Source organism: Oncorhynchus mykiss, unplaced genomic scaffold (genome assembly GCF_013265735.2).
Source record: "Oncorhynchus mykiss isolate Arlee unplaced genomic scaffold, USDA_OmykA_1.1 un_scaffold_169, whole genome shotgun sequence".
Taxonomy (NCBI): Eukaryota; Metazoa; Chordata; class Actinopteri; order Salmoniformes; family Salmonidae; genus Oncorhynchus; species Oncorhynchus mykiss.
This window is the reverse complement of record NW_023493669.1, coordinates 973,146-996,309: the sequence shown is the minus strand read 5'-3', so window position 1 is coordinate 996,309 and position 23,164 is coordinate 973,146. Positions and strand designations below refer to the sequence as shown.

The 23,164-nt window shown below is 44.4% G+C and overlaps 1 pseudogene; it reads left to right on the top strand.

Annotated features, from left to right (window-relative positions):
- Window positions 1-1,075: 1,075 nt before the first annotated feature.
- Window positions 1,076-23,164, top strand: part of LOC118947580 — a 51,863-nt pseudogene continuing 29,774 nt past the window's right edge.

Sequence of the window (23,164 nt, the reverse complement as noted above, 5' to 3'; positions counted from 1 at the left end):
TACTGAACAAGCTCTTCTCCAAAATGCTGAGTTAAAGTTAGGAACAGAGGTAGTAGTTCCTAGGAACAGAAGGAGAAAATAGTGAGACAGTGCGACACCCGTTTTTAGCCGTTATTTTGGCATTAACATGTTAGAAACAATGTAAAAAAAATCATCCCACATCTCCATGTTACAGGTCTTGGTTAGGGTTCCCATGTCTCCATGTTACAGGTCTTGGTTAGGGTTCTCATGTCTCCATGTTACAGGTCTTGGTTAGGGTTCCCATGTCTCCATGTTATAGCTCTTGGTTAGGGTTCCCATGTCTCCATGTTACAGGTCTTGATTAGGGTTCCCACACGGCCATGTTACAGGTCTTGGTTAGGGTTCCCCCTCGGCCATGTTACAGGTCTTGGTTAGGGTTCCCCCTCGGCCATGTTACAGGTCTTGGTTAGGGTTCCCCCTCGGCCATGTTACAGGTCTTGGTTAGGGTTCCCCCTCGGCCATGTTACAGGTCTGGTTAGGGTTCCCCCTCGGCCATGTTACAGGTCTTGGTTAGGTTCCCCCTCGCCATGTTACAGGTCTTGGTTAGGGTTCCCCCTCGGCCATGTTACAGGTCTTGGTTAGGGTTTCCCCCTCGCCATGTTACAGGTGACCACCTCTGCTACCTATCTATCTGCATCTCCTAACACCTGTGTGTAATTTGAGGACGCCAGAAAAGTGTTGTCACTGAAAAATACTGTCGGCTACACACTAGTCTGATGTCTCTCTCTCTCTGTGTGTTTGTCTCTGTGTGTGTGCATTCTGATGTGTGTGTGTGTGTGTCTCTCTCTGTGTGTATTCTGATGTTGTGTGTGTCTCTGTGTGTGTTTGTGTATTCTGATGTGTTGTGTGTCTCTGTGTGTGTGTGTGTCTCTGTGTGTGTGTCTCTCTGTGTGTGTATTCTGATGTGTGTGTGTGTCTCTCTGTGTGTGTATTCTGATGTGTGTGTGTGTGTCTCTCTGTGTGGTCAGTTAATCCAGCTCCTTCCACTAAGCGGTCAGAGTTCCGGAAGCAGAAGCCTCAGTCGTTCCAGGAAGCCATCACCGCTGGTGACCAGCCACTCAGGAGCCAATCACAGGTATCGTCAAAACGGAGCCTCGGCCATTGGAAGGCCCGTCTGTGCCGTGTGACGGAGAGGACATAGAACACCTGCTGGCGGACGAGCCAATCAGTGAGTAGCTCTTCCCTCTTCTCTCCGTTAGTGTGATGACGTGAGGGAGAGAGAGAGTACTGTGGTTCTCTTGTCGTTGATGTATTTGTATCCGTGTGTAGCTCCCAAGGCTAAGCGTCTGAGGCAGGATGTGGCTAAGAAGCTGTTTGAGGTGTCTCAGGTTGATGACATCACCCCCCCGTCGTCTCCAGAGGAGTTCCATCGAACCCCGAGCAGCAGGTAGGATCATAGGTCATACTGGAACAGGCTGACCAGCCCTCTAATACCCACTAGTACGTCAACTAGATCCAACCCTCTAATAACCCACTAGTACATCAACTAGAACCTTGACCAGCCCTCTAATAACCCACTAGTACATCAACTAGAACCATCTGACCAGCCCTCTAATAACCCACTAGTACATCAACTAGAACCAGCCCTCTAATAACCCACTAGTACATCAACTAGAACCAGCTGACCAGCCCTCTAATAACCCACTAGTACGTCAACTAGATCCAACCCTCTAATAACCCACTAGTACATCAACTAGAACCAGCTGACCAGCCCTCTAATAACCCACTAGTACATCAACTAGAACCAGCCCTCTAATAACCCACTAGTACATCAACTAGAACCAGCTGACCAGCCCTCTAATAACCCACTAGTACATCAACTAGAACCAGCTGACCAGCCCTCTAATAACCCACTAGTACATCAACTAGAACCAGCCCTCTAATAACCCACTAGTACATCAACTAGAACCAGCTGACCAGCCCTCTAATAACCGACTAGTACATCAACTAGAACCAGCTGACCAGCCCTCTAATAACCCACTAGTACATCAACTAGAACCAGCCCTCTAATAACCCACTAGTACATCAACTAGAACCAGCCCTCTAATAACCCACTAGTACATCACTAGAACCAGCTCTCTAATAACCCACTAGTACATCAACTAGAACCAGCTGACCAGCCTTCTAATAACCCACTAGTACATAAACTAGAACCAGCTCTCTAATAACCCACTAGTACATCAACTAGAACCAGCTCTCTAATAACCCATTAGTACATCAACTAGAACCAGCTGACCAGCCCTCTAATAACCCACTAGTACATCAAGTAGAACCAGCTGACCAGCCTTCTAATAACCTACTAGTACATCAACTAGAACCAGCTGACCAGCCCTCTAATAACCCACTAGTACATCAACTAGAACCAGCCCTCTAATAACCCACTAGTACATCAACTAGAACCAGCCCTCTAATAACCCACTAGTACATCAACTAGAACCAGCCCTCTAATAACCCACTAGTACATCAACTAGAACCAGCCTCTAATAACCCACTAGTACATCAACTAGAACCAGCCCTCTAATAACCCACTAGTACATCAACTAGAACCAGCTGACAGCCCTCTAATAACCCACTAGTACATCAACTAGAACCAGCTGACCAGCCCTCTAATAACCCACTAGTACATCAACTAGAACCAGCCCTCTAATAACCCACTAGTACATCAACTAGAACCAGCTGACCAGCCCTCTAATAACCCACTAGTACATCAACTAGAACCAGCTGAGCTGACCAGCCTTCTAATAACCCACTAGTACATAAACTAGAACCAGCTCTCTAATAACCCACTAGTACATCAACTAGAACCAGCTCTCTAATAACCACTAGTACATTAACTAGAACCAGCTGACCAGCCCTCTAATAACCCACTAGTACATCAACTAGAACCAGCTGACCAGCCCTCTAATAACCCACAAGTACATCAACTAGAACCAGCTGACCAGCCCTCTAATACCCACTAGTACATCAACTAGAACCAGCCCTCTAATAACCCACTAGTACATCAACTAGAACCAGCTGACCAGCCTTCTAATAACCCACTAGTACATCAACTAGAACCAGCTCTCTAATAACCCACTAGTACATCAACTAGAACCAGCCCTCTAATAACCCACTAGTACATCAACTAGAACCAGCTCTCTAATAACCCACTAGTACATCAACTAGAACCAGCCCTCTAATAACCCACTAGTACATCAACTAGAACCAGCCCTCTAATAACCCACTAGTACATCTACTAGAACCAGCCCTCTTCAGTGCAAGCAGAGTCAGGGTATATGCAGCAGTTTGGCCCGCCTGGCTCGTTGAGAACGGTGTGAAGTCCATTTCTTCCTAACAAAGACCTTATTAATTTGCCAGAATTTTACGTAATTATGACATAACATTGAAGGTTGTGCAATGTAACAGCAATATTTAGACTTAGGGAAGCCACCTGTTCGATAAAATACGGAACGGTTCCGTATTTCACTGAAAGAATAGACGTTTTGTTTTCGAAATGATAATTTCTGGATTTGACCATGTTAATGACCAAAGGCTTGTATTTCTGTGTGTATATTATATTATAATGACTTGATGTAATCCAGTTCAGGAAGTAAGCTCCTAATGTCCAGTAGTGTCTGCATAGCCAGACCTTGATGTAATTCAGTTCAGGAAGTAAGCTCCTAATGTCCAGTAGTGTCTGCATAGCCCAGACCTTGATGTAATCCAGTTCAGGAAGTAAGCTCCTAATGTCCAGTAGTGTCTGCATAGCCCAGACCTTGATGTAATTCAGTTCAGGAAGTAAGCTCCTAATATCCAGATGCATCATCCCAAGCCCTTTACGGTTTGTTTAGTCACATGGAAACTCCAACTCAAACAAAGCTATGTTCAATAGGTGGTTTCAGGCCCTGTCTGATGGTTGGTATTGATCTGTCCCAATAGGTGGTTTCAGGCCCTGTCTGATGGTTGGTATTGATCTGTCCCAATAGGTGGTTTCAGGCCCTGTCTGATGGTTGGTATTGATCTGTCCCAATAGCTGGTTTCAGGCCCTGTCTGATGGTTGGTGTTGATCTGTCCCAATAGGTGGGTTCAGGCCCTGTCTGATGGTTGGTATTGATATAGTTGGTGTTGATCTGTCCCAATAGGTGGTTTCAGGCCCTGTCTGATGGTTGGTGTTGATATAGTTGGTATTGATCTGTCCCAATAGGTGGTTTCAGGCCCTGTCTGATGGTTGGTATTGATCTGTCCCAATAGGTGGTTTCAGGCCCTGTCTGATGGTTGGTATTGATCTGTCCCAATAGGTGGTTTCAGGCCCTGTCTGATGGTTGGTATTGATCTGTCCCAATAGCTGGTTTCAGGCCCTGTCTGATGGTTGGTGTTGATCTGTCCCAATAGGTGGGTTCAGGCCCTGTCTGATGGTTGGTATTGATATAGTTGGTGTTGATCTGTCCCAATAGGTGGTTTCAGGCCCTGTCTGATGGTTGGTGTTGATATAGTTGGTATTGATCTGTCCCAATAGGTGGTTTCAGGCCCTGTCTGATGGTTTGGTATTGATCTGTCCCAATAGGTGGTTTCAGGCCTGTCTGATGGTTGGTATTGATTGATCTGTCCCAATAGGTGGTTTCAGGCCCTCTCTGATGGTTGGTATTGATCTGTCCCAATAGGTGGTTTCAGGCCCTGTCTGATGGTTGGTGTTGATCTGTCCCAATAGGTGGTTTTCAGGCCCTGTCTGATGGTTGGTATTGATCTGTCCCAGTAGGTGGTTTCAGGCCCTGTCTGATGGTTGGTATTGATCTGTCCCAATAGGTGGTTTCAGGCCCTGTCTGATGGTTGATATTGTCTGCCCCAATAGGTGGTTTCAGGCCCTGTCTGATGGTTGGTATTGATCTGTCCCAGTAGGTGGTTTCAGGCCCTGTCTGATGGTTGGTATTGATCTGTCCCAATAGGTGGTTTCAGGCCCTGTCTGATGGTTGGTATTGATCTGTCCCAATAGGTGGTTTCAGGCCCTGTCTGATGGTTGGTATTGATATAGTTGGTATTGATCTGTCCCAATAGGTGGTTTCAGGCCCTGTCTGATGGTTGATGTTGATATAGTTGGTATTGATCTGTCCCAATAGGTGGTTTCAGGCCCTGTCTGATGGTTGGTATTGATCTGTCCCAGTAGGTGGTTTCAGGCCCTGTCTGATGGTTGGTATTGATATAGTTGGTGTTGATCTGTCCCAATAGGTGGTTTTCAGGCCCTGTCTGATGGTTGATGTTGATATAGTTGGTATTGATCTGTCCCAATAGGTGGTTTCAGGCCCTGTCTGATGGTTGGTATTGATCTGTCCCAGTAGGTGGTTTCAGGCCCTGTCTGATGGTTGGTATTGATATAGTTGGTGTTGATCTGTCCCAATAGGTGGTTTCAGGCCCTGTCTGATGGTTGATATTGATCTGCCCCAATAGGTGGTTTCAGGCCCTGTCTGATGGTTGGTATTGATCTGTCCCAGTAGGTGGTTTCAGGCCCTGTCTGATGGTTGGTATTGATATAGTTGGTGTTGATCTGTCCCAATAGGTGGTTTCAGGCCCTGTCTGATGGTTGGTGTTGATATAGTTGGTATTGATCTGTCCCAATAGGTGGTTTCAGGCCCTGTCTGATGGTTGGTATTGATCTGTCCCAATAGGTGGTTTCAGGCCCTGTCTGATGGTTGGTGTTGATATAGTTGGTTTGACTATCAGATTGCGTAGATCTAGATCATAGATATATAGATGCATAGATCTGCCCCATTCAGTCTATTCGTATTAGTAACAGAGGCAGCAGCCAATGTCATATGAGGAACTCTCAAATCAAAGTGTGTGTGTGTGTGTGTGTGTGTGTGTGTGTGTTGTGTGTGTGTGTGTGTGTGTAGACCCCAGCTAATCCCGGTGATCTTGGACATCAGTGGCTTCGCAGCCATCCAGGAGTCTCCTCGGAGAGTCACCGCGGCAACGTCGTGTCACTTCTGAAGCGCCCCCCGGCCGAGGGGGGATACGTTAGCGTGACGGACCAGACAGGAAACCGCGTCTACCTCCGACAGACAGACGACATGAGGGAAAGGTAAACTTTTAGCCAATCACTGAGCTTTACCTGATCCACCAATCACCTCTCTCTCTGTCCCCTTATTTACTGTCTTATAGGACCCCAGTCACCTCTCTCTCTGTCTCCCTTATTTACTGTCTTATAGGACCCCAGTCACCTCTCTCTCTGTCTCGCTTATTTACTGTCTTATAGGACCCCAGTCAACTCTCTCTCTGTCTCCCTTATTTACTGTCTTATAGGACCCCAGTCACCTCTCTCTCTGTCTCCCTTATTTACTGTCTTATAGGACCCCAGTCACCTCTCTCTCTGTCTCCCTTATTTACTGTGTCTTATAGGCTGTGGACCCCAGTGCTTTTCGTAGCTCCCATAATGCATTGGGTTTGCTGGCTGTTCCCATCGAGGTACTGAGAGAACAGGTGCCGAGAAGGTGAGTACACCCCCACAGCTAACCTTGCGGGGACACACAATTCATTTTCTGTAAACCTAACACGTACTCTTAACCTAATCCTAACCTTAACCCAAAAACATAACCCTAGCTCCTAACCCTAGCTCCTAACCCTAGCTCCTAACCCTTAACCTAATCCTAACCTTAACCCTAGCTCCTAACCCTAGCTCCTAACCCTAGCTCCTAACCCATAACCTAATCCTAACCTTAACCCTAGCTCCTGACCCTAGCTCCTAACCCTAGCTCCTAACCCTTAACCTAAACCTATCCTTAACCCAAAGACTTAACCCTAGCTCCTAACCCTAGCTCCTATCCTTAGCTCCTAACCCTTAACCTAATCCTAACCTTAACCCTAGCTCCTAACCCTAGCTCCTAACCCTAGCTCCTAACCCTTAACCTAATTCTAACCTTAACCTCTAAACCCCCTAGAAACAGCATTTTACCTTATGGGGACCAACAAAATGTTCCCAGTTTGTCAAATGTTAGTTTGTTTACTATTCTACTTCTGGTCTTCAAGTATAGTTAAACCTTCACCTTAAACACGTCCACACACACGCTTCCCAAAGTCTACAGCTGACTGAGCTGACTGTTTTCTGACTGAGCTGACTGTTTCTGACTGAGCTGACTGTTTTTGACTGAGCTGACTGTTTTTGACTGTTTCTGACTGAGCTGTCTGTTTCTGTCTGACTGTTTCTGTCTGACTGTTTCTGTCTGACTGTTTCTGTCTGACTGTTTCTGTCTGACTGTTTCTGTCTGACTGTTTCTGTCTGAGCTGACTGTTTCTGTCTGAGCTGACTGTTTCTGTCTGAGCTGACTGTTTCTGTCTGAGCTGACTGTTTCTGACTGACTGAGCTGACTGTTTCTGTCTGTTTCTGACTGACTGAGCTGACTGTTTCTGTCTGACTGAGCTGATTGTTTCTGTCTGTTTCTGACTGACTGAGCTGACTGGTTCTGTCTGTTTCTGACTAACTGAGCTGACTGTTTCTGACTGACTGAGCTCACTGTTTCTGACTGTTTCTGGCTGACTCTTTCTGTCTGACTGAGCTGACTCTTTCTGTCTGACTGAGCTGACTCTTTCTGTCTGACTGAGCTGACTCTTTCTGTCTGACTGAGCTGACTCTTTCTGTCTGACTGAGCTGACTCTTTCTGTCTGACTGAGCTGACTGTTTCTGACTGTTTTTGACTGAGCTGACTGTTTCTGACTGAGCTGTCTGTTTCTGTCTGTTTCTGGCTGACTCTTTCTGTCTGACTGAGCTGATTCTTTCTGTCTGACTGAGCTGACTCTTTCTGTCTGACTGAGCTGACTCTTTCTGTCTGACTGAGCTGACTCTTTCTGTCTGACTGAGCTGACTCTTTCTGTCTGACTGAGCTGACTCTTTCTGTCTGACTGAGCTGACTCTTTCTGACTGTTTTTGACTGAGCTGACTCTTTCTGACTGTTTTTGACTGAGCTGACTGTTTCTGACTGAGCTGTCTGTTTCTGTCTGACTGAGATGACTCTTTCTGTCTGACTGAGCTGACTTTCTGTCTGACTGAGCTGACTCTTTCTGTCTGACTGAGCTGACTCTTTCTGTCTGACTGAGCTGACTCTTTCTGTCTGACTGAGCTGACTGTTTCTGTCTGTCGACTGAGCTGACTTTCTGTCTGACTGAGCTGACTCTTTCTGTCTGACTGAGCTGACTCTTTCTGTCTGACTGAGCTGACTTTCTGTCTGACTGAGCTGACTTTCTGTCTGACTGAGCTGACTCTTTCTGTCTGACTGAGCTGACTCTTTCTGTCTGACTGAGCTGACTCTTTCTGTCTGACTGAGCTGACTCTTTCTGTCTGACTGAGCTGACTCTTTCTGTCTGACTGAGCTGACTCTTTCTGTCTGACTGAGCTGACTCTTTCTGTCTGACTGAGCTGACTCTTTCTGACTGTTTTTGACTGAGCTGACTCTTTCTGACTGTTTTTGACTGAGCTGACTCTTTCTGACTGTTTTTGACTGAGCTGACTCTTTCTGACTGTTTTTGACTGAGCTGACTGTTTCTGACTGTTTTTGACTGAGCTGACTCTTTCTGACTGTTTTTTGACTGAGCTGACTCTTTCTGACTGTTTTTGACTGAGCTGACTCTTTCTGACTGTTTTTGACTGAGCTGACTGTTTCTGACTGTTTTTGACTGAGCTGACTGTTTCTGACTGAGCTGTCTGTTTCTGTCTGTTTCTGACTGACTGAGCTGACTGTTTCTGTCTGTTTCTGATTTTCTGACTGTTTCTGCAGCGTCATCGCCAAGTGGTGGAGGAATCTCAGCGCCTAACAGAGCGACTCAACAGGTGTGTGTGTACATGCAGTACCAATCTAAAGTTAAAGTTACTCATTCAAGGGGTTTTTCTTTTATGTTGAAAAATAGTGTGAAGACATGAACTATGAAATAACACATGGAATCATGTAGTAACCAAAAAAGTGTTAAACAAATCAAAATATATTTGAGATTCTTCAAAGTTGCCACCCTTGGCTTTGATGACAGCTTTGCACACTCTTGGCATTCTCTCAACCAGCTTCACCTGGAATGCTTTTCCAGCAGTCTTGAAGGAGTTCCCACATATGCTGAGCACTTGTTGGCTCCTTCACTCTGCGGTCCAACTCATCCCAAACCATCTCATTTGGTTGAGATCGGGTTAATGTGGAGGCCAGGTCATCTGACGCAACACTCCATCACTCTCCTTGGTCAAATAGCCTTTACACAGCCTGGAGGTGTGTTGGCTCATTGTCCTGTTGAAAAACAAAATGATAGTCCCACTCAGCCCAAACCAGATGGGACGGCGTATCGCTGCAGAATGCTGTGGCAGCCATGCTGGTTACGTGTGCCTTGAATTCTAAATAAATCACAGACAGTGTCACCAGCAAAGCACCATCACACCTCCTCCTCCATGCTTCACGGTGGGAACCACACATGCAGAGATCATCCGTTCACCTACTCTGTGTCTCACAAAGACACGGCGGTTGGAACCACAAATAGACTCCTCAGACCAAAGGACAGATTTCCACCGGTCTAATGTCCATTACTCGTGTTTCTTGGCCCAAGCAAGTCTCTTCTTCTTATTGGTGTCCTTTGATTTGATTTGATTTTATTAGGATCTCTTTTAGTCCCCATTTGGACTAATCTTCCAAGAGTCCTTAACATTAAAATATAATTTATAATACAAACACACTTTCACATCTAACACACTATTACAAACATACATAATACACATAAAGCATAATGACTCAGTCTAAAAAATTTGATTCTTCATCTACTATAGTCCCCAACATTTCTATATGCTATATTTAAATTGTTTTTAAATAATGTTTAAACTTATATATTTAAAGGTTTCTAGTTTGCTCAGTTAATTTATTCAATTTCTTTATTGCTCTAAATCGAAATGTTATTTTGTATTTTTTTCTGTCTGGACAACACATAGATGGTGGACAATCTATTCCTAGTATTTACTGAATGTCTGTCTCTTAACCAATCTATTCCTAGTATTTACTGAATGTCTGTCTCTTAACCAATCTATTCCTAGTATTTACTGAATGTCTGTCTCTTACCATCTGAATACCTGCTGTGAATAGAACTTGGCCGTTTTAAATGATGTATATTATAAAATAAGATAAGCATGTTTTAGTCAATTATCTTGTCGATTGATGACCAACCAAGAACACTGCGCATGACTGCATCAGAAGAACCATATCTCCACCTTAAAACAACCCATGACTACAACAGAAGAACCACATCTCCACCTTAAAACAACCCATGACTGCATCAGAAGAACCACATCTCCACCTTAAAACAACCCATGACTGCAACAGAAGAACCACATCTCCACCTTAAAACAACCCATGACTGCATCAGAAGAACCACATCTCCACCTTAAAACAACCCATGACTGCATCAGAAGAACCATATCTCCACCTTAAAACAACCCATGACTGCATCAGAAGAACCATATCTCCACCTTAAAACAACCCATGACTGCAACAGAAGAACCACATCTCCACCTTAAAACAACCCATGACTGCAACAGAAGAACCACATCTCCACCTTAAAACAACCCATGACTGCATCAGAAGAACCACATCTCCACCTTAAAAACAACCCATGACTGCATCAGAAGAACCACATCTCCACCTTAAAACAATCCTTGCTGCTTTATTCTGTGCATTCTGCAGCCTCCTAACTTCACTAGATGATGCATTTCCCCAGGCCACCGAACAATAGTTCACTTGACTCTCAACCAATGCCTGTGTTATTTGCTGAAGGATTTTCCCTTGTAAATATTTAGCTATCCTTCTGATTGTGCATGCTGTTTTAATATATATTTTTTTACATAGATTAGTTATTTGAGACGACGATGATAAGCAGTTGTCTAGCTGCACTCCCAGTAGTTTGGTTTATCCATAAGACCATAACCTGTAGATTTACCATCAGGTAATGACTTCAATAGGTTTAACACCTCCTCCACTGTAGATTTACCACCAGGTAATGACTTCAATAGGTTTGACACCTCCTCCACTGTAGATTTACCATCAGGTAATGACTTCAATAGGTTTAACACCTCCTCCACTGTAGATTTACCATCAGGTAATGACTTCAATAGGTTTGACACCTCCTCCACTGTAGATTTACCATCAGGTAATGACTTCAATAGTTTAACACCTCCTCCACTGTAGATTTACCATCAGGTAATGACTTCAATAGGTTTAACACCTCCTCCACTGTAGATTTACCATCAGGTAATGACTTCAATAGGTTTAACACCTCCTCCACTGTAGATTTACCATCAGGTAATGACTTCAATAGGTTTGACACTCCTCCACTGTAGATTTACCACCAGGTAATGACTTCAATAGGTTTAACACCTCCTCCACTGTAGATTTACCATCAGGTAATGACTTCAATAGGTTTAACACCTCCTCCTCTGACACCGTTTGTAGACTAAAAGAGCAGATCTTATTGCTCATAATATGATCATCAATCCATTGGACAATAGCTTGTTTGGAAGAATTTATGTCTACATTGTTGCTTAGTAATTTAATTTTCTGTGTAAAAAAAATCAGCAAAATGATTGTCACTATTAGTAGTAGTAAAATGATTGGCACTATTAGTAGTAGTAAAATGATTGGCACTATTAGTAGTAGTAAAATGATTGGCACTATTAGTAGTAGTAAAATGATTGGCACTATTAGCAGTAGTAAAATGATTGTCACTATTAGTAGTAGTAAAATGATTGTCACTATTAGTAGTAGTAAAATGATTGGCACTATTAGTAGTAGTAAAATGATTGGCACTATTAGTAGTAGTAAAATGATTGGCACTATTAGTAGTAGTAAAATGATTGGCACTATTAGTAGTAGTAAAATGATTGGCACTATTAGTAGTAGTAAAAATGATTGTCACTATTAGTAGTAGTAAAATGATTGGCACTATTAGTAGTAGTAAAAATGATTGTCACTATTAGCAGTAGTAAAATGATTGTCACTATTAGTAGTAGTAAAATGATTGTCACTATTAGTAGTAGTAAAATGATTGGCACTATTAGTAGTAGTAAAATGATTGGCACTATTAGTAGTAGTAAAATGATTGGCACTATTAGTAGTAGTAAAATGATTGGCACTATTAGTAGTAGTAAAATGATTGTCACTATTAGTAGTAGTAAAATGATTGGGCACTATTAGTAGTAGTAAAATGATTGTCACTATTAGTAGTAGTAAAATGATTGGCACTATTAGTAGTAGTAAAATGATTGGCACTATTAGCAGTAGTAAAATGATTGTCACTATTAGTAGTAGTAAAATGATTGTCACTATTAGTAGTAGTAAAATGATTGGCACTATTAGTAGTAGTAAAATGATTGCACTATAGTAGTAGTAAAATGATTGGCACTATTAGTAGTAGTAAAATGATTGGCACTATTAGTAGTAGTAAAATGATTGGCACTATTAGTAGTAGTAAAATGATTGTCACTATTAGTAGTAGTAAAATGATTGGCACTATTAGTAGTAGTAAAATGATTGTCACTATTAGTAGTAGTAAAATGATTGGCACTATTAGTAGTAGTAATAGTACAATATCAACTGGTCCTGTTATCATTCCTCCCGCCAACCTCCACACTAGATGGGCATGAGGAGATAGATGTACCAAGTAAGCCCTTAACTGTGTTCCATACCTTTTTACAATCATTTTTACAATCAGTAAAAGCATTGTTGTAAAATAACTTTTTTCCCTTCGATTCAATTTAACGGCATAATTACGTCATGTTCTATAATTCCTTTAGTAGTGGTTTCTTTGCAGCAATTCGACCATGAAGGCCTGATTCACACAGTCTCCTCTGAACAGTTGATGTTGAGATGTGTCTGTTACTTGAACTCTGTGAAGCATTTATTTGGGCTGCAGTTTCTGAGGCTGGTAACTCTAATGAAATGATCCTCTGAGGCAGAGGTAACTCTGAGTCTTCCTTTCCTGTGGCGGTCCTCATGAGAGACAGTTTCATCACAGCAGAGGTAACTCTGAGTCTTCCTTTCCTGTGGCGGTCCTCATGAGAGACAGTTTCATCACAGCAGAGGTAACTCTGAGTCTTCCTTTCCTGTGGCGGTCCTCATGAGAGCCAGTTTCATCATAGCAGAGGTAACTCTTATTCTTCTTTCCTGTGGCGGTCCTCATGAGAGCCAGTTTCATCATAGCAGAGGTAACTCTGGGTCTTCCTTTCCTGTGGCGGTCCTCATGAGAGCCAGTTTCATCATAACAGAGGTAACTCTGAGTCTTCCTTTCCTGTGGCGGTCCTCATGAGAGCCAGTTTTCATCATAGCAGAGGTAACTCTGGGTCTTCCTTTCCTGTGGCGGTCCTCATGAGAGCCAGTTCACTCATAGCAGAGGTAACTCTGGGTCTTCCTTTCCTGTGGCGGTCCTCATGAGAGCCAGTTTCATCATAGCAGAGGTAACTCTGAGTCTTCCTTTCCTGTGGCGGTCCTCATGAGAGACAGTTTCATCATAGCAGAGGTAACTCTGGGTCTTCCTTCCCTGTGGCGGTCCTCATGAGAGCCAGTTTCATCATAGCAGAGGTAACTCTGGGTCTTCCTTTCCTGTGGCGGTCCTCATGAGAGCCAGTTTCATCATAGCAGAGGTAACTCTGGGTCTTCCTTTCCTGTGGCGGGTCCTCATGAGAGACAGTTTCATCATAGCAGAGGTAACTCTGGGTCTTCCTTTCCTGTGGCGGTCCTCATGAGAGACAGTTTCATCATAGAACTTGAATGGTTTTTGCGACTGCACTTGAAGAAACTTTCAAAGTTGTTGAAATCTTCCCGATTGACTGACCTTCATGTCTTAAAGTAATGATGGCCTGTCGTTTCACTTTGCTTATTTGAGCTGTTCTTGCCATAATATGGACTTGGTCTTTTACCAAATCTTCTGTATACCACCCCTACCTTAAGGCATTAAGAGGGAAGAAATTCCACATTAACTTTTAACAAGGTGCACCTGTTAATTGAAATGCATTCCAGGTGACTACCTCATGAAGCTGGTTGAGAGAATGCCAAGAGTGTGCAAAGCTGTCACCAAGGCAAAGGGTGGCTACTTTGAAGAATCTAAAATATAAATATATTTTATATATATTGTTTAATACTTTTTTTGGTTACTACATGATTCCATATGTGTTATTTCATAGTTTTGATGTCTTCACTATTATTCTACAATGTAGAAAAATAGTAAAAATAAAGAAAAACCCTGGAATTAGTAGGTGTCCAAACTTTTGACTGGTGCTGTATCACCTGATAGATATTGTCGTTTCTGTACATTAATACTTGTTTAAAGCATAAACGTGTGTGTGTGTGTGTGTTCAGTCAGTGGATGAAGAGTTTGGAGAGCTGGACGGCAGACAGAGAGAAGAGGGGGATCGAGAGGAGGAGGAGGAGGAATCTTCTCGTCTCTGGGTGGATCAGTTTTCTCCTCAACACTACACTGAACTACTCAGCGACGACGTGAGTGGTGGAGGGGGAAACGGGACTCTAGCTCTTTCATCTTTACTTCCCAAGCCTGTGTGTGTGTTGTGTGTGTGTGTGTGTGTGTGTGTGTGTGTGGTGTGTGTGTGTGTGTGTGTGTGTGTGTGTGTGTGTGTGTGTGTGTAATTACTGTGTTAATTTCTGTGTGTATAGTGTCCTGTGTATGTAATTGCTGTGTGTATAGTGTCTGTGTATGTCATTGCTGTGTGTATATTGTGTGTGGTGTGTGTGTGTAGTGTGTGTGTATAATGTGTTTCTGTGTGTGTGTATAATGTGTGGTGTGTGTGTTGTATATGTGTTTTTGTGTGTATAATGTGTTTTTGTGTGTATAATGTGTGTGTGTGTATAATGTGTGTGTGTGTGTATAATGTGTTTCTGTGTGTATAATGTGTGTGTGTGTGTGTGTATAATGTGTATAATGTGTGTGTGTGTATAATGTGTTTCTGTGTGTATAATGTGTGTGTGTGTGTATAATGTGTGTGGTGTGGTGTGTATTGTGTGTGTGTGTATAATGTGTGTGTGGTGTGTGTATAATGTTGTGTGTGTGTATAATGTGTGTGTGTGTGTATAATGTGTGGGTGTGTAGTTCACCAACCGCTGTTTGCTGAAGTGGCTGAAGCTGTGGGACCAGGTGGTGTTTTGGACGAGAGAGGAAGACACGCCCAACCCCAGCCGAGAGGCCCGACCAGAACACAGCCAATCAGGACCAGGGACGCTTCAATAAGGGCCGGGGTCGCTTTAATTCCACCAACCGGAGCCAGGGAACTTTAATCAAGCCAATCAGAAATTTAAGACCAAGAGTCAGATCACTGAGGAGCTTCTGGAGGCCGAACTGGACCAATACAAAGGCCCAAATACAAGGTAGGTAGAACTACACAGACTGATAAATACAAGGTAGGTAGAACTACACATCACACAGACTGATAAATACAAGGTAGGTAGAAACTACACAGACCGATAAATACAAGGTAGGTAGACCCACACAGACTGATAAATACAAGGTAGGTAGAACTACACAGACTGATAAATACAAGGTAGGTAGACTCACACAGACTGATAAATACAAGGTAGGTAGAACTACAACAGACTGATAAAGACAAGGTAGGTAGACCCACACAGACTGATAAAGACAAAGGTAGGTAGAACTACACAGACTGATAAATACAAGGTAGGTAGACTCACACAGACCGATAAATACAAGGTAGGTAGAACTACACAGACTGATAAATACAAGGTAGGTAGAACTACACAGACTGATAAATACAAGGTAACTACACAGACTGATAAATACAAGGTAGGTAGAACTACACAGACTGATAAATACAAGGTAGGAAGAACTACACAGACTGATAAATACAAGGTAGGTAGACTCACACAGACTGATAAATACAAGGTAGGAAGAACTACACAGACTGATAAATACAAGGTAGGAAGAACTACACAGACTGATAAATACAAGGTAGGTAGACCAATCTGTCCTCCTCCCACTAGGTGGTGCTGCTGTCAGGTTATATAGCTGTTAGTATATATACTACTAGTTAATATAGCTGGTTAATCTGTCGTCCTCCCACTAGGTGGTGCTGCTCTCTGGTCCTCCGGGTTTAGGGAAGACCACTCTAGCCCACATCATCGCTAAGCATGCTGGGTACAACGTGGGTGGAGATTAACGCCAGGTGGGTTTAACGACTTCAACAAGTTGATGCTGTGGTTTCCCATAGCAACTAAGTGGTTGTTGATGCTGTGGTGTCCCATAGTAACTAAGGTGGTGTTGATGCTGTGGTTTCCCATAGTAACTAAGGGGTTTGTTGATGCTGTGGTTTCCCATAGTAACTAAGGGGTTGTTGATGCTGTGGTTTCCCATAGTAACTAAGGGGTTGTTGATGCTGTGGGTTCCCATAGTAACTAAGGGGTTGTTGATGCTGTGGTTTCCCATAGTAACTAAGGGGTTGTTGATGCTGTGGTTTCCCATAGTAACTAAGGGGTTGTTGACGCTGTGGTTTCCCATAGTAACTAAGGGGTTGTTGACGCTGTGGTTTCCCATAGTAACTAAGGGGTTGTTGACGCTGTGGTTTCCCATAGTAACTAAGGGTTGTTGACGCTGTGGTTTCCCCATAGTAACTAAGGGGTTGTTGACGCTGTGGTTTCCCATAGTAACTAAGGTGTTGTTGACGCTGTGGTTTCCCATAGTAACTAAGGGGTTGTTGACGCTGTCGTTCCCATAGTAAACTAAGGTGTTGTTGACGCTGTGGTTCCCATAGTAACTAAGGGGTTGTTGACGCTGTCGTTTCCCATAATAACTAAGGGGTGTTTGATGCTGTGGTTTCCATAGTGATGACCGCAGTGCGGAGCTGTTCCAGAAGCGTATCGACACAGCGACCCAGATGAGGTCAGTGCTGGGAGCCAATGAGAAGCCTAACTGCTCATCATTGACGAGAATTGACGGAGCGCCCGCCGTAAGTCCCGCCCACCACTCCGTCCCTGCCCTTCTATTGGACCACTCTCACCTAGCCTCATCTCTCTCTCTGTGTGATTGGTCGGCAGGCTGCCATCAGCATCCTATGGCCACTCTGAACAGGAAGGACAGCCAGGGGGCGGATTCAGAGGCGGAGCCTCTAAAGAAGAAGAAGAAAAAAAGAGTCGGTCCTCCTCCGACCAATCATCTGCATCTGTAACGACCTGTAAGAGATGGAGGGGGGAGGGTTTATCTCTATCTGTGATCTGATTGGTTCTCTGTCCTGTCAGGTATGTTCCAGCCCTGAGGCCTCTGAGGCAGCAGGCGTTCCTATTGGCCTTCCCCCAGACACAGCCTTCCCGCTGGCACAGAGACTGGCTGAGGTAATCTTTGTTTTAATTTCTAAGTGGTGATGCAACATGTCAGACCAGCCATGATGGGGGTCTTTATGTTAATGTGTGGGTTAGATATCCAGGGGCCAGGGTATGAAGGCTGACATGTCAGGACCAGCCATGATGGGGGTCTTTATGTTAATGTGTGGGTTAGATCTCCAGGGGTCAGGGGCCAGGGTATGAAGACTGACATGTCAGACCAGCCATGATGGGAGTCTTTATGTTAATGTGTGGGTTAGATATCCAGGGGCCAGGGTATGAAGGCTGACATGTCAGACCAGCCATGATGGGGGTCTTTATGTTAATGTGTGGGTTAGATCTCCAGGGGTCAGGGGCCAGGGTATGAAGACTGACATGTCAGACCAGCCATGATGGGAGTCTTTATGTTAATGTGTGGGTTAGATATCCAGGGGCCAGGGTATGAAGGCTGACATGTCAGACCAGCCATGATGGGAGTCCTTATGTTAATGTGTGGGTTAGATCTCCAGGGGCCAGGGTATGAAGGCTGACATGTCAGACCAGCCATGATGGGGGTCTTTATGTTAATGTGTGGGTTAGATCTCCAGGGGTCAGGGGCCAGGGTATGAAGACTGACATGTCAGACCAGCCATGATGGGAGTCTTTATGTTAATGTGTGGGTTAGATATCCAGGGGCCAGGGTATGAAGGCTGACATGTCAGACCAGCCATGATGGGAGTCTTTATGTTAATGTGTGGGTTAGATCTCCAGGGGCCAGGGTATGAAGGCTGACATGTCAGGACCAGCCATGATGGGGGTCTTTATGTTAATGTGTGGGTTAGATATCCAGGGGCCAGGGTATGAAGGCTGACATGGGGACTCTGATGGCTCTCTGTGAGAAGACGGACAACGACATCAGATCCTGCATAAACACACTGCAGGTACATACACACACACACACACACACAGCAAACCAATTGCACACTGTGTTTCCAGATTATAAGAGCTACCTTGTATTACAATAATATCAAGGGTCCAAACACTGATCCCTGAGGAACACCTGTCTGTACACATTAACTCACAGGTGACAACTGGGATGGAAAATGAATGAGAGGAGTGGCAATATCGTCCTCTATCTGCCATATCTTCAATATTAGCCTACTAGAGAGCGTGTGCCCTCCAGGCCTGGAGGGAAGCTAAAGTCATTCCACTACCTAAGAATAGTAAAACCCTCTTTACTGGCTCAAATAGCCGACCATCAGCCTGTTACCCACCCTTAGTAAACTTCTGGAAAAAATTGTGTTTGACCAGATACAATGCTATTTCACAGTAAACAAATTGAGTACAGACGTTCAGCACGCTTATAGGGAAGGACATTCAACAAGTACAGCACTTACACAAATGACTGATGATTGGCTGAGAGAAATTGATGTTAATGATTGTGGGGGCTGTTTTGTTAGACTTCAGTGCAGCTTTTGACATTATCGGTCACAGTCTGCTGTTGGCTTTACACCCCCTGCTATTTATTTATTTTTTATTTCACCTTTATTTAACCAGGTAGGCTAGTTGAGAACACCTTTATTTAACCAGGTGGCAAGTTGAGAACACCTTTATTTAACCAGGTAGGCTAGTTGAGAATACCTTTATTTAACCAGGTGGCAAGTTGAGAACAAGTTCTCATTTACAATTGCGACCTGGCCTAGATAAAGCAAAGCAGTTCGACACATACAACGACACAGAGTTACACATGGAGTAAAACAAACATACAGTCAATAATACAGTATAAACAAGTCTATATACGATGTGAGCAAATGAGGTAAGGGAGGTAAAGGCAAAAAGGCCATGGTGGCAAAGTAAATACAATATAGCAAGTAAAACACTGGAATGGGAGATTTGCAATGGGAGAATGTGCAAAGTAGAAATAAAAATAATGGGGTGCAAAGGAGCAAAATAAATAAATAAATTAAATACAGTAGGGAAAGAGGTAGTTGGTTTGGGCTAAATTATAGGTGGGCTATGTACAGGTGCAGTAATCTGTGAGCTGCTCTGACAGTTGGTGCTTAAAGCTAGTGAGGGAGATAAGTGTTTCCAGTTTCAGAGATTTTTGTAGATTTTTGCTATAATGTGGATAAAGAGTTACCTGTCTAACAGAACACAGAGGGTGTTATGGCTTTACACCCCCTGCTATAATGTGGATAAAGAGTTACCTGTCTAACAGAACACAGAGGGTGTTATGGCTTTACACCCCCTGCTATAATGTGGATAAAGAGTTACCTGTCTAACAGAAACACAGAGGGTGTTTTTTAATGGAAGCCTCTCCAACATAATCCAGGTAGAATGAGGAGTTCCCCAGGGCAGCTGTCTAGGCCCCTTACTGGTAGAATGAGGAATTCCCCAGGGCAGCTGTCTAGGCCCCTTACTGGTAGAATTAGGAATTCCCCAGGGCAGCTGTCTAGGACCCTTTACTTTTTCAATCTTTACTAATGACATGCCACTTGCCTTGAGTAAAGCCAGAGTGGATGACTCAACACTATACATGTCAGTTACTACAGCGCCTGAAATGACTGCAACAATTAACAAAGAGGGAAACCTAGTCTGTTGCCCAACATTAAACCGAAATGTGTCGTCCGCATTTAACCCAACCCCTCTGAATCAAAGAGATGCAGAGAGCTGCCTTCATCGACGTTTATGTCATCGGCATCCAGGGAGCAGTTGTTGGGGGTTTAACTGCCTTGTTCAAGTGCAGAACGGCAGATTTTTCCGCCTTGACACCTCTGGGATTCGAACCAATGACCTTTCAGTTCCTGGCCCGATGCTCTTTACCACTTGGCAACCTAGTCACAGAAAACCATACAGCCATTTTCCAGCCAAGGAGAGGGCTCACAAAAGAAATAGCATTACAATTAATCACTTACCTTTGATGATCTTTATCTGGTGGCAGTCCCAGGTCTCCATGTTAGACAATAAATGTTTATTTTGTTCGATAATGTCCCTCTCTATGACCAAAAACCTCCTTTTTATTTGCGCGTTTTGTCCAGTAATCCCAATGCACAAGGTCCAGACAAAGTTTCAAAAGTACAATAAAAGTTTGTAGAAAAATGCCAAACGATGTTTAAAATCAACCCTCCGGTTGTTTTTGTCATAAATAATCAATAATATTTCAACCAGACAAAAGCTTAGTCAATAGGAAAGGAGAAACAAGAAAGGCGAGTTCCCGATCAGGCCCATGGCTGATGAATGGAAATTTCCACTGGCCACTGATTGAAAGTGCTGTATCTCCCTCATTTTTCAGAGTAAAAGCCTGAACTATAAAGACTGGCCACATGTAGAATAAGCCATAGAGCTCGTGAACTGGGTCCTAAGTCTTTGTATGGTGGATAGGCTTTAAAATGGAAAAAACCGCCTTTCAAAATAATAGTACTTCCTGGTTGGATTGTCTTCGGGTTTTCGCCTGCCATATCAGTTCTGTTATACTCACAGACATTATTTTAACAGTTTTGGAAACGTCAGAGTGTTTTCAATCCAAATCCACTAATTATATGCATATCCTAGCTTCTGGGCCTGAGTAGCAGGCAGTTTAATTTGGGCACACTTTTCATCCAAGATTCCGAATGCTGCCCCCTATCCTAATGAAGTTAAGATGGAGAGAAGTCTGTCCAGGGAGGCACAAGGTACTACATAGAGCCATGACTACATGACTACATGGAACTCTATTCCACATCAGGTAACTGATGTAAGCAGTAGAATCAGATAGGCAGGAACTAATTAGGATCCATAATCAATCCGTAATCTTTGTAGTCCCTACACAGTCGAGGTTGGAGACAGATGGACGTGTTGTAGTTCCTCCACGGTCGAGGTTAGAGACAGCTGGACGTGTTAATGTGTTGTGTTGTAGCTCCACGGTCGAGGTTAGAGACAGCTGGACGTGTTAATGTGTTGTAGTTCCTCCACGGTCGAGGTTAGAGACAGCTGGACGTGTTAATGTGTTGTAGTTCCTCCACGGTCGAGGGAAGAGACAGCTGGACGTGCAGTCGGTCCAGTCCATGAGGATCGGTCAGAAGGATCAGAATAAAGGACTGTTCAACCTCTGGCAGGAGATCTTCCAACTGCCGCGCATCAAACGGTATTATAACAAACTATGCTATTGATAGCCATAACTAACTATTTGTCTTCCTGGTTGACCATATTTGGTGTCTTCCTGGTTGACCATATTTGGTGTCTTCCTGGTTGACCATATTTGGTGTCTTCCTGGTTGACCATATTTGGTGTATAGGAAGCGTGTGGGCGAGGAGCTGGAAGAGGGCCTTAGAGAAGGAGGCGGGGCCGAGAGACTACAGCACATCCTTCACCTGGCCTCTTCCACCGGAGAGCACGACAAACTCACACAGGTAACACACACCACACACACACAGTCCCACATACACACACACACACACACACACCACACACACAGTCCCACATACACACACACACACACAGTCTCACACACACACACACACACACACACACAGTCTCACACACACACACAGTCTCACACACACACACAGTCTCACACACACACACACACACACACACAGTCTCTCACACACACACACACACACACACACACACACACACACACAGTCTCTTCCAAAGCAGGACAGCACACAGTAGGACAGTATACAGCAGGTCAGTAGGACAGCAGGACAGCACATAGCAGGACAGCACACAGTAGGACAGTATACAGCAGGACAGCACACAGTAGGACAGTATACAGTAGGACAGCAGGACAGCACATAGTAGGACAGTATACAGCAGGACAGTAGGACAGCACACAGTGGGACAGTACACAGTAGGACTGCAGGACAGCACACAGCAGGACAGCACACAGCAGGACAGCACACAGCAGGACAGCACACAGCAGGACAGCACACAGTAGGACAGCAGGACAGCACATAGTAGGACCGTATACAGCAGGTCAGTAGGACAGCAGGACAGCACATAGCAGGACAGCACACAGTAGGACAGTATACAGCAGGACAGCACACAGTAGGACAGTATACAGTAGGACAGCAGGACAGCACATAGTAGGACAGTATACAGCAGGACAGTAGGACAGCACACAGTGGGACAGTACACAGTAGGACTGCAGGACAGCACACAGCAGGACAGCACACAGCAGGACAGCACACAGCAGGACAGCACACAGCAGGACAGCACACAGCAGGACAGCACACAGTAGGACGGTATACAGCAGGACAGCATACAGCAGGACAGTAGGACAGCAGGACAGCACGCAGTAGGACAGCACACAGTAGGACAGCACAGAGTAGGACAGCATACAGCAGGACATTATACAGTAGGACAGCACACAGTAGGACAGCACACAGCAGGACATCAGGACAGCACACAGCAGGACAGCACTCAGTAGGACAGCACACAGCAGGACAGTAGGACAGCACACAGTAGGACAGCACACAGCAGGACAGTAGGACAGCACACAGCAGGACAGCACACAGCAGGACAGCACACAGCAGGACAGCACACAGCAGGACAGTAGGACAGCACACAGTAGGATAGTATACTGCAGCACACAGTAGGACAGCAGCACACAGCAGGACAGCACACAGTAGGACAGAACACAGTAGGACAGCACACAGCAGGACAGTAGGACAGAACACAGCAGGACAGCACACAGCATGACCGTAGGACAGCAGGAGAGCAGGACAGTAGGACAGCAGGACAGCACACAGTAGGACAGCACACAGCAGGACAGTAGGACAGCAAGACAGCACACAGTAGGACAGCATGCAGTAGGACAGCAGGGCAGCACACAGTAAGACAGCAGGACAGCACACAGCAGGACAGCA